This window comes from Solea solea, chromosome 21 (genome assembly GCF_958295425.1).
Source record: "Solea solea chromosome 21, fSolSol10.1, whole genome shotgun sequence".
Lineage (NCBI taxonomy): Eukaryota > Metazoa > Chordata > Actinopteri > Pleuronectiformes > Soleidae > Solea > Solea solea.
Genome location: NC_081154.1, coordinates 20,815,540 through 20,830,568, shown reverse-complemented (window position 1 = coordinate 20,830,568; position 15,029 = coordinate 20,815,540).

Here is a 15,029-nt window from a genome sequence, read left to right as displayed (position 1 = left end):
CTGTCTGGTTATTGACTATTGACTGTCTGGTTATTGACTGTCTGGTTTTTGACTGTCTGGTTATTGACTATTGACTGTCTGGTTATTGACTGTCTGGTTATTGACTATTGACTGTCTGGTTATAAACTGTCTGATTATTGACTATTGACTGTCTGGTTATTGACTATCTAGTTATTGACTGTCTGGTTATTGACTATCTAGTTATTGGCTGTCTGGTTATTGACTGTCTGGTTATTGACTATCTGGTTATTGACTGTCTGGTTATTGACTGTCTGGTTATTGACTATTGACTGTCTGGTTATTGACTGTCTGGTTATTGACTATTGACTGTCTGGTTATTGACTATCTAGTTATTGACTGTCTGGTTATTGACTGTCTGGTTATTGACTGTCTGGTTATTGACTATTGACTGTCTGGTTATTGACTATCTAGTTATTGACTGTCTGGTTATTGACTGTCTGGTTATTGACTGTCTGGTTATTGACTATTGACTGTCTGGTTATTGACTATTGACTGTCCGGTTATTGACTGTCTGGTTTTTGACTGTCTGGTTATTGACTGTCTGGTTATTGACTATTGACTGTCTGGTTATTGACTGTCTGGTTATTGACTGTCTGGTTATTGACTATTGACTGTCTGGTTATTGACTGTCTGGTTATTGACTATTGACTGTCTGGTTATTGACTATTGACTGTCTGGTTTTTGACTGTCTGGTTTTTGACTGTCTGGCTATTGACTGTCTGGTCATTGACTGCCTGGTTATTGACTGTCTGGTTATTGACTGTCTGGTTATTAACTGTCTGGTTATTGACTATTGACTGTCTAGTTATTGACTGTCTGGTTATTGACTGTCTGGTTTTTGACTGTCTGGTTATTGACTGTCTGGTCATTGACTGCCTGGTTATTGACTGTCTGGTTATTGACTGTCTGGTTATTAACTGGCTGGTTATTGACTATTGACTGTCTAGTTATTGACTGTCTGGTTATTGACTGTCTGGTTATTGACTGTCTGGTTATTGACTGTCTGGTTTTTGAGTGTCTGGTTATTGACTGTCTGGTTATTGACTGCCTGGTTATTGACTGTCTGGTTTTTGACTGCCTGGTTATTGACTGCCTGGTTTTTGACTGCCTGGTTTTTGACTGTCTGGTTATTGACTGTCTGGTTATTGACTGCCTGGTTATTGACTGCCTGGTTATTGACTGTCTGGTTTTTGACTGTCTGGTTATTGACTGTCTGGTTATTGACTATAGACTGTCTGGTTATTGACTATCTGGTTATTGACTGTCTGGTTATTGAATGTCTGGTTATTGACTATTGACTGTCTGGTTATTGACTGTCTGGTTATTGACTGTCTGGTTATTGACTGTCTGGTTATTAACTGTCTGGTTATTGACTGTCTGGCTATAAACTGTTTGGTTATTGACTGTCTGGTTATTGACTGTCTGGTTATTAACTGTCTGGTTTTGACTGTCTGGTTATTGACTGTCTGGCTATAAACTGTTTGGTTATTGACTGTCTGGTTATTGACTGTCTGGTTATAAACTGTCTGGTTATTGACTATTGACTGTCTGGTTATTGACTGTCTGGTTATTGACTGTCTGGTTATTGACTATTGACTGTCTGGTTATTGACTGTCTGGTTATTGACTGTCTGGTTATTGACTGTCTGGTTATTGACTATTGACTGTCTGGTTATTGACTATTGACTGTCTGGTTATTGACTATTGACTGTCTGGTTATTGACTATCTGGTTATTGACTATCTGGTTATTGACTGTCTGGTTATTGACTGTCTGGTTATTGACTATTGACTGTCTGGTTATTGACTGTCTGGTTATTGACTATTGACTGTCTGGTTATTGACTATTGACTGTCTGGTTATTGACTATCTGGTTATTGACTGTCTGGTTATTGACTGTCTGGTTATTGACTATTGACTGTCTGGTTATTGACTATTGACTGTCTGGTTATTGACTGTCTGGTTATTGACTGTCTGGTTATTGACTGTCTGGTTATTGACTATTGACTGTCTGGTTATTGACTGTCTGGTTATTGACTGTCTGGTTATTGACTATTGACTGTCTGGTTATTGACTGTCTGGTTATTGACTATTGACTGTCTGGTTATTGACTATTGACTGCCTGGTTTTTGACTGTCTGGTTTTTGACTGTCTGGTTTTTGACTGTCTGGTTTTGACTGCCTGGTTATTGACTGTCTGGTTATTGACTATTGACTGTCTGGTTATTGACTGTCTGGTTATTGACTGTCTGGTTATTGACTGTCTGGTTTTTGAGTGTCTGGTTATTGACTGTCTGGTTATTGACTGCCTGGTTATTGACTGTCTGGTTTTTGACTGCCTGGTTATTGACTGCCTGGTTTTTGACTGTCTGGTTTTTGACTGTCTGGTTATTGACTGTCTGGTTATTGACTATAGACTGTCTGGTTATTGACTATCTGGTTATTGACTGTCTGGTTATTGAATGTCTGGTTATTGACTATTGACTGTCTGGTTATTGACTGTCTGGTTATTGACTGTCTGGTTATTAACTGTCTGGTTATTGACTGTCTGGTTATAAACTGTTTGGTTATTGACTGTCTGGTTATTGACTGTCTGGTTATTGACTATTGACTGTCTGGTTATTGACTATTGACTGTCTGGTTATTGACTGTCTGGTTATTGACTATTGACTGTCTGGTTATTGACTATTGACTGTCTGGTTATTGACTATTGACTGTCTGGTTATTGACTGTCTGGTTATTGACTATCTGGTTATTGACTGTCTGGTTATTGACTGTCTGGTTATTGACTATTGACTGTCTGGTTATTGACTGTCTGGTTATTGACTATTGACTGTCTGGTTATTGACTATTGACTGTCTGGTTATTGACTATCTGGTTATTGACTGTCTGGTTATTGACTGTCTGGTTATTGACTGTCTGGTTATTGACTATTGACTGTCTGGTTATTGACTATTGACTGTCTGGTTATTGACTGTCTGGTTATTGACTGTCTGGTTATTGACTATTGACTGTCTGGTTATTGACTGTCTGGTTATTGACTGTCTGGTTATTGACTATTGACTGTCTGGTTATTGACTGTCTGGTTATTGACTATTGACTGTCTGGTTATTCACTGTCTGGTTATTGACTGCCTGGTTTTTGACTGTCTGGTTTTTGACTGCCTGGTTTTTGACTGTCTGGTTATTGACTGTCTGGTTATTGACTGCCTGGTTTTTGACTGTCTGGTTATTGACTGTCTGGTTATTGACTGTCTGGTTTTTGACTGTCTGGTTATTGACTGTCTGGTTTTTGACTGCCTGGTTTTTGACTGTCTGGTTATTGACTGCCTGGTTATTGACTGCCTGGTTATTGACTGTCTGGTTATTGACTATCTGGTTATTGACTGTCTGGTTATTGACTATTGACTGTCTGGTTATTGACTATCTGGTTATTGACTGTCTGGTTATTGACTGTCTGGTTATTGACTATTGACTGTCTGGTTATTGACCGTCTGGATATTGACTGTCTGGTTATTGACTGTCTGGTTATTGACTATTGACTGTCTGGTTATTGACTATTGACTGTCTGGTTATCGACCGTCTGGTTATTGACTATTGACTGTCTGGTTATCGACCGTCTGGTTATTGACTATTGACTGTCTGGTTATTGACTATTGACTGTCTGGTTATTGACTGTCAGGTTATTGACTATTGACTGTCTGGTTATTGACTATTGACTGTCTGGTTATTGACTGTCTGGTTATTGACTATTGACTGTCTGGTTATAAACTGTCTGGTTATTGACTATTGACTGTCTGTTATTGACTGTCTGGTTATTGACTGTCTGGTTATTGACTATTTACTGTCTGGTTATTGACTGTCTGGTTATTGACTATCTGGTTATTGACTGTCTGGTTATAAACTGTCTGGTTATTGACTATTGACTGTCTGGTTATTGACTGTCTGGTTATAAACTGTCTGGTTATTGACTATTGACTGTCTGGTTATTGACTGTCTGGTTATAAACTGTCTGGTTATTGACTATTGACTGTCTGGTTATTGACTATCTGGTTATTGACTGTCTGGTTATTGACTGTCTGGTTATTGACTATTGACTGTCTGGTTATTGACTGTCTGGATATTGACTGTCTGGTTATTGACTATTGACTGTCTGGTTATTGACTATTGACTGTCTGGTTATAAACTGTCTGGTTATTGACTATTGACTGTCTGGTTATTGACTATTGACTGTCTGGTTATAAACTGTCTGGTTATTGACTATTGACTGTCTGTTATTGACTGTCTGGTTATTGACTGTCTGGTTATTGACTATTTACTGTCTGGTTATTGACTATCTGGTTATTGACTGTCTGGTTATAAACTGTCTGGTTATTGACTATTGACTGTCTGGTTATTGACTGTCTGGTTATAAACTGTCTGGTTATTGACTATTGACTGTCTGGTTATTGACTGTCTGGTTATTGACTATTGACTGTCTGGTTATTCACTGTCTGGTTTTTGACTGTCTGGTTATTGACTGCCTTGTTTTTGACTGTCTGGTTTTTGACTGTCTGGTTATTGACTGTCTGGTTATTGACTGTCTGGTTATTGACTGTCTGGTTATTCACTGTCTGGTTTTTGACTGTCTGGTTTTTGACTGTCTGGTTATTGACTGCCTGGTTTTTGACTGTCTGGTTTTTGACTGCCTGGTTTTTGACTGTCTGGTTATTGACTGTCTGGTTATTGACTGTCTGGTTTTTGACTGTCTGGTTATTGACTGCCTGGTTTTTGACTGTCTGGTTTTTGACTGCCTGGTTTTTGACTGTCTGGTTTTTGACTGCCTGGTTATTGACTGTCTGGTTTTTGACTGTCCGGTTTTTGACTGTCCGGTTTTTGACTGTCCGGTTTTTGACTGTCTGGTTTTTGACTGCCTGGATTTTGACTGCCTGGTTTTTGACTGTCTGGTTATTGACTGTCTGGTTATTGACTATTGACTGTCTGGTTATTGACTATTGACTGTCTGGTTATTGACTGTCTGGTTATTGACTGCCTGGTTATTGACTGCCTGGTTTTTGACTGTCCGGTTTTTGACTGTCCGGTTTTTGACTGTCCGGTTTTTGACTGCCTGGTTTTTGACTGTCTGGTTATTGACTGCCTGGTTTTTGACTGTCTGGTTTTTGACTGTCTGGTTATTGACTGCCTGGTTTTTGACTGTCTGGTTTCTTGACTGTCTGGTTTTTGACTGCCTGGATTTTGACTGTCTGGTTATTGACTGCCTGGTTTTTGACTGTCTGGTTATTGACTGTCTGGGTTTTGACTGTCTGGTTTCTTGACTGCCTGGTTTTTGACTGTCTGGTTTTTGACTGTCTGGTTTTTGACTGCCTGGTTTTTGACTGTCTGGTTTTTGACTGCCTTCTTGTGGATTAAAGTGCTAGAATTCTGAAGTGAACCCAAGTTTTTGTCCTCTCTGCATCCAAGTCATTTGTCTCCCAGTGCATGTTATGTTCACCATGTTTACATGCGCACAATACGCTGGTTATTGATGGAGGTATGGAAGTATTCCAGTAATGCTGTGACTCATCTAAACACCTTATTCTGGTAAAGTGAAACCTGAATACAATAGCTGGGTTATGCTAGTATTGAACACACAGAGCATACAAACAGCTGCATCTGGTGAAAGCATGTGTAGTTTGACTGGGCACTACAGGGTGTCATGTATGCAGGAATATCATCGTTCTGTTCATATGAACAGGTTAACCCTGGTCTGATCATAACTGGGATCGGGTCAGTAACCAGGGTTTTTGAACATGTAAACATGGTCACTGTATTTCATTAAAAAAATTTGATCCGTTCATTTTCTACTGCTTTATCCTCCACAGGAGGGCCACATAGCGTGCTGTGCCAATCTCAGCTGACATAGAGAAGCCGGAGAACCCGGAGTAGACCCACGCACACACGGGGAGAACATGTGACCTCCATGCAGAAAGACCCTTGGTCTACTAACTACTCACCGTTTTACAGTAATAATACCACACACATACGTAGAGTCAAATAATAGCACTTTTAAATGTGGACTATTAAATATTAGGTCACTCTCCTCAAAATCTGTTTTAATAAATGATCTCATTTCTGACAATTGTATTGATTTATTCTGTGTAACTGAAACTTGGTTACATGAAGAAGATTACGTTAGTCTAAATGAGTCAACTCCACCCACTCATGCTAATACCCATATTCCTAGAAGCTCAGGCCGAGGAGGAGGTGTAGCAGCCATTTTTAATACTAGATTATTAATCAATCCCAAGCCCAAACCAGGATATTCATGGTTTGAAAGCCTTATTCTTAATCTATCTCATCCTAGTTGGAAATCACAGAAACCAATGATGATAGTCACAGTTTCTCGTCCACCTGCACCTTATTCAGAGTTCCTATCAGAGTTCTCTGAGTTCTTATCTGAGTTAGTGCTTAAGACAGATCAAATCATAATTGTAGGGGATTTCAACATCCATGTAGATGTTGACCGTGATAGTCTTAGCTGCACATTTAACTCGCTGTTGGAATCAATAGGTTTTATTCAACACGTTAATAAACCAACTCATTGCCTTAATCACACCCTCGACCTTGTTTTAACTTATGGTATTGATATTGATAACTTAAACATAGTTCCTCAAAACCCTCTCCTTACTGATCATTATTTACTCACATTTAATTGTACAATAATGAACTACAATAACATAAATAAGAAATACTGTCTGATAATAATATGAATACATTCAAAGAGACAGTGCAACCTTTATTTAACTCGGTGCCATATGTCAGTACATCTGAAGGTACCTTTTGTGATTTTACCCCCGCCCTCATAGATAACCTTGTTGATAGTACAGCAGCCTCACTGCGTACTACATTAGATTGTGTTGCCCCTCTGAAAAAGAAGGTGGTGAATCAGATGAGACGAGCACCATGGTTTAACTCCAATACTCGTGCTCTTAAACAGACGTTACGTAGATTAGAAAGAAAATGGCGTTCCAATAACCTAGAGGAATTTTATATAGCCTGGAAAGATGGTTCTGTAGCTTACAAAAAAGCCCTACACAAAGCTAGAGCTGCCTATTATTCTTCTCTAATTGAAGAAAATAAGAATAGTCATAGATTTCTTTTCAGCACTGTAGCCAGGTTGACACAGAGCCACAGCTCCACTGAACCATCTATTCCTTTAACACTGAGCAGTGATGACTTTATCAACTTTTCTGTGAATAAAATAACATTAATTAGAGAAAAAATGGATCATCTCCTCCCTCATATTGGGACTGACTCATCTTTTAGCACAAGAGCTTTAGAAGCACCGGGTGCACAGTTAGACAGTTTCTCCCCTATAGATCTCCCTGAGTTAACATCATTAGTTTCATCATCTAAGCCATCAACCTGTCAGTTAGATCCTATCCCCACCAAACTGTTTAAAGATGTGTTTCCTTTAATTAACAGCTCTATATTAACTCAAATTAATCTATCCTTATTAACTGGATATGTGCCCCAAACGTTTAAAATAGCAGTTATTAAACCCCTTCTCAAAAAAGCGACCCTTGACCCAGATATTTTAGCTAATTACCGACCTATATCTAATCTTCCCTTTGTTTCTAAAATCTTAGAAAAGGCAGTTGCTAATCAATGATGTGAATATTTGCGCATTAATGGCCTGTTTGAAGATTTTCAGTCAGGTTTTAGATTAAACCATAGCACAGAAACAGCACTAGTTAAAGTTAGTAATGATCTTCTCTTGGCTTCAGATAATGGTCTAGTCTCTTTACTTGTCCTGTTAGATCTTAGTGCTGCATTTGACACCATTGATCATAATATTCTACTGCAGAGATTGGAGCAGACTCTTGGTATCACAGGTGCTGCCCTCTGCTGGTTTAAATCATACTTATCTGATAGATTCCAGTTTGTTCATGTTAATGATAAAGCCTCACTACAAACAAAAGTTAATTGTGGAGTTCCACAAGGCTCAGTGCTTGGGCCTATACTTTTTACCTTATATATGCTTCCTCTAGGGAACATTATTAGGAAGCACAACATACACTTTCATTGTTATGCAGATGACACACAGCTATATTTATCAATGAGGCCGGATGAAATAAATCAGGTTGTTCAACTCCAGGAATGTCTCAGAGACATTAAGTCCTGGATGACCTGTAACTTTCTACTTTTAAACTTTTATACTCGGCCCTAAACACCTCAGAGAAAAACTTTGTGATCACATTGTCACTTTAGATGACATCACCATGGCTTCCAGTTCCACTGTGAGGAACCTTGGAGTTACTTTTGACCAGGAAATGTCATTTGATTCACACATAAAACTCATTTCCAGAACAGCCTTCTTCCACCTGCGGAACATTATGAAAATTAGAAACATTCTGTCTCTACAGGATGCTGAAAAACTAGTTCATGCTTTTGTTACATCTAGATTAGATTACTGTAACTCCTTATTATCAGGATGTTCCAACAAGTCTGTTAGAACCCTTCAGTTCATTCAAAATGCTGCAGCACCAGTTCTGACAGGAACTAGAAAGAGAGACCATATAACTCCAGTGTTAGCTTCTCTACACTGGCTCCACCCACAGTTTAGAATTCAATTTAAAATCCTCCTCCTCACGTACAAAGCACTTAATGGTCAGGCCCCTTCATACCTGTAAGACCTAGTCTTACCTTATCACCCTAACAGACCACTTAGGTCACAAAATACAGGTTTACTTGTGGTTCCCAGAGTCTGTAAGAGCAGAATGGGAGGCAGAGCCTTTAGTTACCAGGCTCCTCCTCTCCTGTGGAACCAGCTTCCAATGACAGTTCAGGAGGCGGAGCCTCTCTCTGTATTTAAAGTTAGACTTAAAACTTTCCTTTTTGATAAAGCTTATAGTTAGAGCTGGTTCAGGGAAACCTGGACCAGCTCTTAGTTATGCTGCTATAGACCTAGACTGCTGGGGGATTTTCCTGTGGTGCACGCACATTCACTCTCTCACACTCAGGGTATGAATATGACTTTTTATATGTCATTAACCTTGTCTCTTTCTCTCCCTAGTTTGTGTCCTTCCTTCCTTCCCTCTCTCTCTCTCTCTGTATCCTCATCTTGCAGGTTGCAGGATCCAGATCCAGTTTTCGAGGCTATCCATATCATACATATCATCACCATTATTATTGTGCTATAATTAAAAGTCGATATCATTAACTGTATTAACTTGTAACTTGATACAGTTGTTGTGTATCTGCTCCTGGTCTCTCTCTCTCTTCTGTCTCTACCTCATCTCCCTCTTGTCCTTTCTCTCCCCCCTTTCTGTCCCCCACCTCTCTGCTGTCCCCAATTTTCCTTTCACCCCAACCGGTCGAGGCAGATGCTGCACATGTGTGAGTCTGGTTCTGTCAGAGATTTCTTCTTCTGTTAAGAGGGAGTTTTTTCTCTCCACTGATGCCTAGTGTTTGCTCATTGTGTGAACTGTTGTGTTTCTCTGCTCTCCTTGATGTTGTCTATGTACACACCTGAGGTCATGTATGTTAGGATTTGGTGCTATACAAATAACATTGAATTGAATACGTGCAGACGATGGGAACATTACACAAGTACATTCATCATCACATCTAATGAAGTACAGTAGTGTAATGTAAAAATCATACCATATGGACTAAAGAATGAATGACAGAATATTTTAATTTCAACATGTTTACAAAACATACACAGCAACAACAGCACTGAACTGTTTTAAAATATTGTCTGTATAATATTATAATAACAATAATATAATGTTCAGGGCCTAAAGAAATCACACTGTTTGGTACTTTACTTGAATGTTTCCAATCTTTTGTTCATGAGTGCAATAAACATTTTGATTTGTGAAAAAAATTGTGCCAGAGACTCATGATCTCAATTCAAAGCAAAAAAATTGTGATTCACATTTTTTCCAGAATGGTGCAGAATCTTCCTGCCCAGGATGGTTCTCAACATCTGGCTCCTCCTCTTTAAAGATGAAAGTTGTTGGAAAAGCTGAGTTTGAATGATTTGTCTGCCCCCTCGTCACCCTCACATCCATCCACATGATGAACACATGATGAATCTGGTTTTCTGTGACATGGATTGGCTTGTGCATGAAGATGCTCCCTCCTATGACTAACAGGTCTGTAAAGGGAGGCAAGATGGCGTCGTAGAGTAAGCATTGTTGTTGGGTGAGCTCCGGTGGCACTATCAGTATATTTTTTGTGCTTTACATATTTGAACGGTGAAAAGTGTGGAATTTTGTGGGGGAAGTGTTTTAACATGAGCCTGGACAACTACTTTGTAAAATCTTCGGACAACATGGCCAGAAACACGAAGAAGTTGTCAAAGAGAAACGCTGCTAATGCTGAAAATGAGGAAGAGCTAAGTGCTACATCTGAAACTACGAGCATGGATATTAGCTAAGGCTCTATGGAACCACTTATTGTCCAAGCACTGGACAGAATAACCAACAACATTACTAAAGTAATTAACACCAAGATTTGCACTGTCCTGGAAGCCATTAAAGAGCAGACCTCACAGCTACAGGCGGTCGCCGCCCGAGTAAGTGAAGTGGAACAACGGATCGCTGATGTGGAGAACGCGGTGACAACATCGGAGACGAAGTTAGCGCGCCTCGAGAAGCAAGTGCACGATATGCGGGGGCACATCGACGATCTTTACAACCGAGGTCGCAGGTGTTATATGCGTAGAGTTGGCGTGCCTGAAGGCTCAGAAGGCTCGGACTCAGTGAAATTCTTTGAAAAGTGGATTCCTGAGCATCTCGGAATAGATACAAAAGCAGGAAGCTTGATCGGGCACATCGGTCATTAGCACCAAAACCCGGCGCCGGTCAACGTCCCAGACCGCTGATAGTGAAGTTCCATAACTTCACAGATAAACAGCGCGTGATGGAAGCAGCTTGTCGGCTCGGATCCCGCCGGCCTAACCAAGACGACCCCACAAGTAAGGGACCCAGAATCTCCTTCTTTAATGACTATTCAGCCGAAGTGGTCTGGAGACGAAAGGTTTTTGATGACATTAAAGCGTGGCTGAGGAAAATGGACGTGGATTATGCGTTACTTTACCCGGCTACTCTGAAGGTTACGATGAACGGGACACAGAAGAGATTCGATACCCCGAAGGAAGCTGCTGCGCTTCTACATTCACTGGAACAGAGATGTGGGGACACAGCTTCCCAGTGATATGTTTGTCAGCTAGCCTATGTGGCTTTATAGTATCTGAATTCATCCATGCACATTATGTGAGTATGTTCTGAATGCTCCTCATCTGCGCATACAATAGGTGCATATAACATTTTATGTTTACATTTTGTCTATACACCAAGTTATAGCCGCCGTGAGCGACCTCAAGTTTTTGTTTATTCTATGTGTGAATGTCGAGGGAGAGCAGGGTGCAGCCTCATTCATTTATTACTGACAGATCTGTTTCTTTTTCTTCTTCTTTTTATGAGGCCTGTACAGAGAGTGGAGTGGAAGAGGTTTAAACTGCCCTGTAGATTAGGTGGCAGGGCCAGCCCCCATTGTATCTGGATGTTTGTGTTTTTGTATAATAGTTCTTGTTCAGATTTGTTTTTCTCCCAGCTCAGTGACTGTTTTTACTGTGATAAGAGGTTCCAGTTTTTTTGCTCTCAGGGAGCCATATATGGAGGGTTTACTTATACGGTATACGCTTGTGTACATGGAATGTGAGAGGGGTCCATAGTCCGATTAAGAGAAGGAAAATACTCACCTTTCTGAAAAAAGAACACATTGATATTTACAGGAAACACATTTAGACGATGTAGAACATCTGAAACTACGGCAGGGTATAGTCGAACAGGTATTTTTCTCCTCATTTACGTCAAGAAGTAGAGGAGTAGCAATTCTTGTGAGAAAGAATCTTCCTTTTTCAATGATAGAATGTATTAAAGACAAAAATGGTAGGTATGTTATGATCAAGGGGGTCTTGCAAGGTACAGTTATTTCTATACTAAATATTTATTACCCACCTGCTCACCCATCAGATTTTCTAACTAAAGTATTTCTAGATTTCTCAGAGATTCACTCGGATATTCCCATAGTGGGTGGAGATTTGAATTGTATACTGAATCCCCTTATTGACAGACTCCCCCACAAAGTTTCGCCTCTTTCTTCGCAAGCTAAGTCACTCAATTCTATATGTGAGGATTTGGGATTTGTTGATGTATGGAGGGCAATTCATCCTTTAGATAAAGAGTACACTTTCTTTTCTGCTCCCCATAAATGTCATACTCGGATTGACTACTTTCTTTTACCTGGACTCTCCTTATATTCAGTTTTATCTTGTGTAATAGGCAGTATTGTCATCTCAGACCATGCCAATGTAGTGCTGGATCTCTCTCTTAGAGGGGTGGGGACCAGAGTAAAATACTGGAGACTGACTACAACTACTTTAAAGGACCATACCTTTGTATCCTATTTTAATACTGAGTTTAGATACTTTCTGTCTATTAATTCTCAGTCAACAGATAACCCTGCCCTCCTATGGGAAACTATAAAGGCATATACTAGAGGGGTTATTATTTCATTTTCAGCTAGCAAACGGCGGAAAAAACTGAGGAAACAAAATTTGTTTCTTAAAACATAACAAAGGATCTATGTTGACTCTCCAACTCCTGCTTTATTGCGAGAAATATCTGCAATTAGATCAACCTTAGATAACCTCCTTACACAATGTTCCTCTTCTCAATGTTGACCGGAAGATACTTTCAAAAATTCTAGCTACTCGATTAGAAGATCTCCTGCCCAAAATCATAAAAGAAGACCAAACAGGTTTTATAAAAGGTCGTAATTCCCGTAACAATGTCAGGCGCCTTCTCAATGTAATTCAGGTTTTCCAGCAAAAGGATATTGATGGTCTAGTGCTCTCTCTGGACGCTGAGAAAGCTTTTGACCGGGTAGAATGGGCTTATTTATTTTACGCTTTAAATAAGTTTGGTTTAGGGGATAATTTCATTAGGTGGGCCAAAATTCTATATGATAACCCTCAGACGGCTATTTTGACGAATGGGCTAAAATCGGACAGTTTTCCTTTATATAGAGGAACGAGACAAGGCTGCCCCTTGTCGCCCCTCTTATTTGCTGTAGCCATTGAACCCTTGGCGGAGGCCATAAGAATGGCACCTTCCATACAGGGTCTGCTAGTGGATTATGAGCAAAAAAATAAGTCTGTATGCAGATGATGTTTTGATATTTATTTCTAATCCGGAGACATCAATACCAGCTCTACTTAACATTATTGATTTATTTAGCAAATTTTCTGGGTATAAAATAATTTGACCAAATCTGAAGCCATGCCACTTGGGAGCCTTAAGTCGATACCAGCTGCCTTACCTTATTTTCCCTTTAAGTGGTCTCTTACAGGTTTTGTATATTTAGGTGTATTCATAACCCCTAAATTTAAGCAATTGTACAGAGCCAACTTTGTTCCCTTGTTCGAGAAGGTGAGGCAGGATTTAGACCGATGGAACTCTTTACCTGTCTCCTGGCTAGGACGTACAGTATATCTTTGGTAAACAGAATGCACATATCCCCCAACCGCAGACATTATTTCAATCATACTCACTCACCCATGTGCCTTAAATGCAAGATAGAAACTGGTACCCTAACTCATTGTTTTTGGTCATGTCGGAAACTGCAAATGTATTGGTCTAATGTATTATTTGAAATGGAGAAAATATTTGGTTTAAAACTGGAAATGGACCCAGTGTCTCTTATTTTGGGCCTCCCAAGTCGATGCTTATTATCAAAACATAATAAGAGGCTGTATTGTATTCTTACTTATGCAGCGAGGAAGAATATTTTGTTACAATGGATCAATGAAAGTGTACCAAGTGTTAAAGGCTGGCAAAGAGTGGTGTTTGATTTAGTGCCATTAGAATATCTTACATGCATATTACATTTTACAACAGACCAATTTTATAAAGTCTGGGAACCCTATTTGAACTATGTAGAGCCTGGTGTCTCTAATATAATGTTGCAGGGTTTTTCTTGATTGCTCATACCGTATATTTTATTTATTTTCTATTTTTTATTTTACTGTAACCCCTAACCCCTAACTATTATTTATGTAGCTAGATCTGAGCTGACGGTTGTTTTGTTTCTTGTCTGTTTTTAGTTTGTCTTGTTCTGCTTGTATGCTTGTTTTGCTTCTCATTCAGTTATGTATTCACCCTTTATTTGTAAAAGTTAAAAAATGAATAAAAATATTGTTAAAAAAAAATAAAAACAGGTCTGTAAATCCTTCCCTATTCTCATTCATCTTACCCGTGGACCTGTCCAGCAGAGGTGACCCTGAACCTGGCATCTCTCAGGGTCATTGAGGCACGCAAGCCCTCACACCGCGACCAGGCGTGGACCTTATGAGGGTCCTGGGTCGCCTGGGTCCCTTTTTATGTGGAATCCCTTGTAAGGTTTCTTGTAATGCTTGAAAATCCATTGTGGCCTCAGTTGTTTACACGTATTTAACTCTCGACTGACTTATTAACCTGAGCGAGACAAACCACACTAACTGCTTGTGTAAGATTTAGACTTTTTGGTTGGTCACATAATCAGTTAACATCCATTTATTTATTTATTATGATTGTTATTATTGTGTATATGATTATTAGGATTGTTTTCTTTGACATATGAATGACTTTTGAATATGGGTGAAGAAATACAAGAATAAATACAAAGGGAAAAGAAGACATTTTAAATGAACTTGAGATGATGAGGGAGAGATGATGACCATGTCTCCCTCACTGCCAACATTGCTGCAACAGCTCGATCTTGCAGATACATGTTGTACAACATCAGAAGGATACGGCCTCTTCTAACCCAGAAGGCGGCACAGGTTCTGGTCCAGGCTCTTGTCATCTCACGCTTGGATTACTGCAACTCCCTCCTGGCTGGTCTCCCTGCGTGTGCCATACGACCTCTGCAACTCATCCAGAATGCAGCAGCTCGACTGGTCTTCAACTTACCAAGGTTC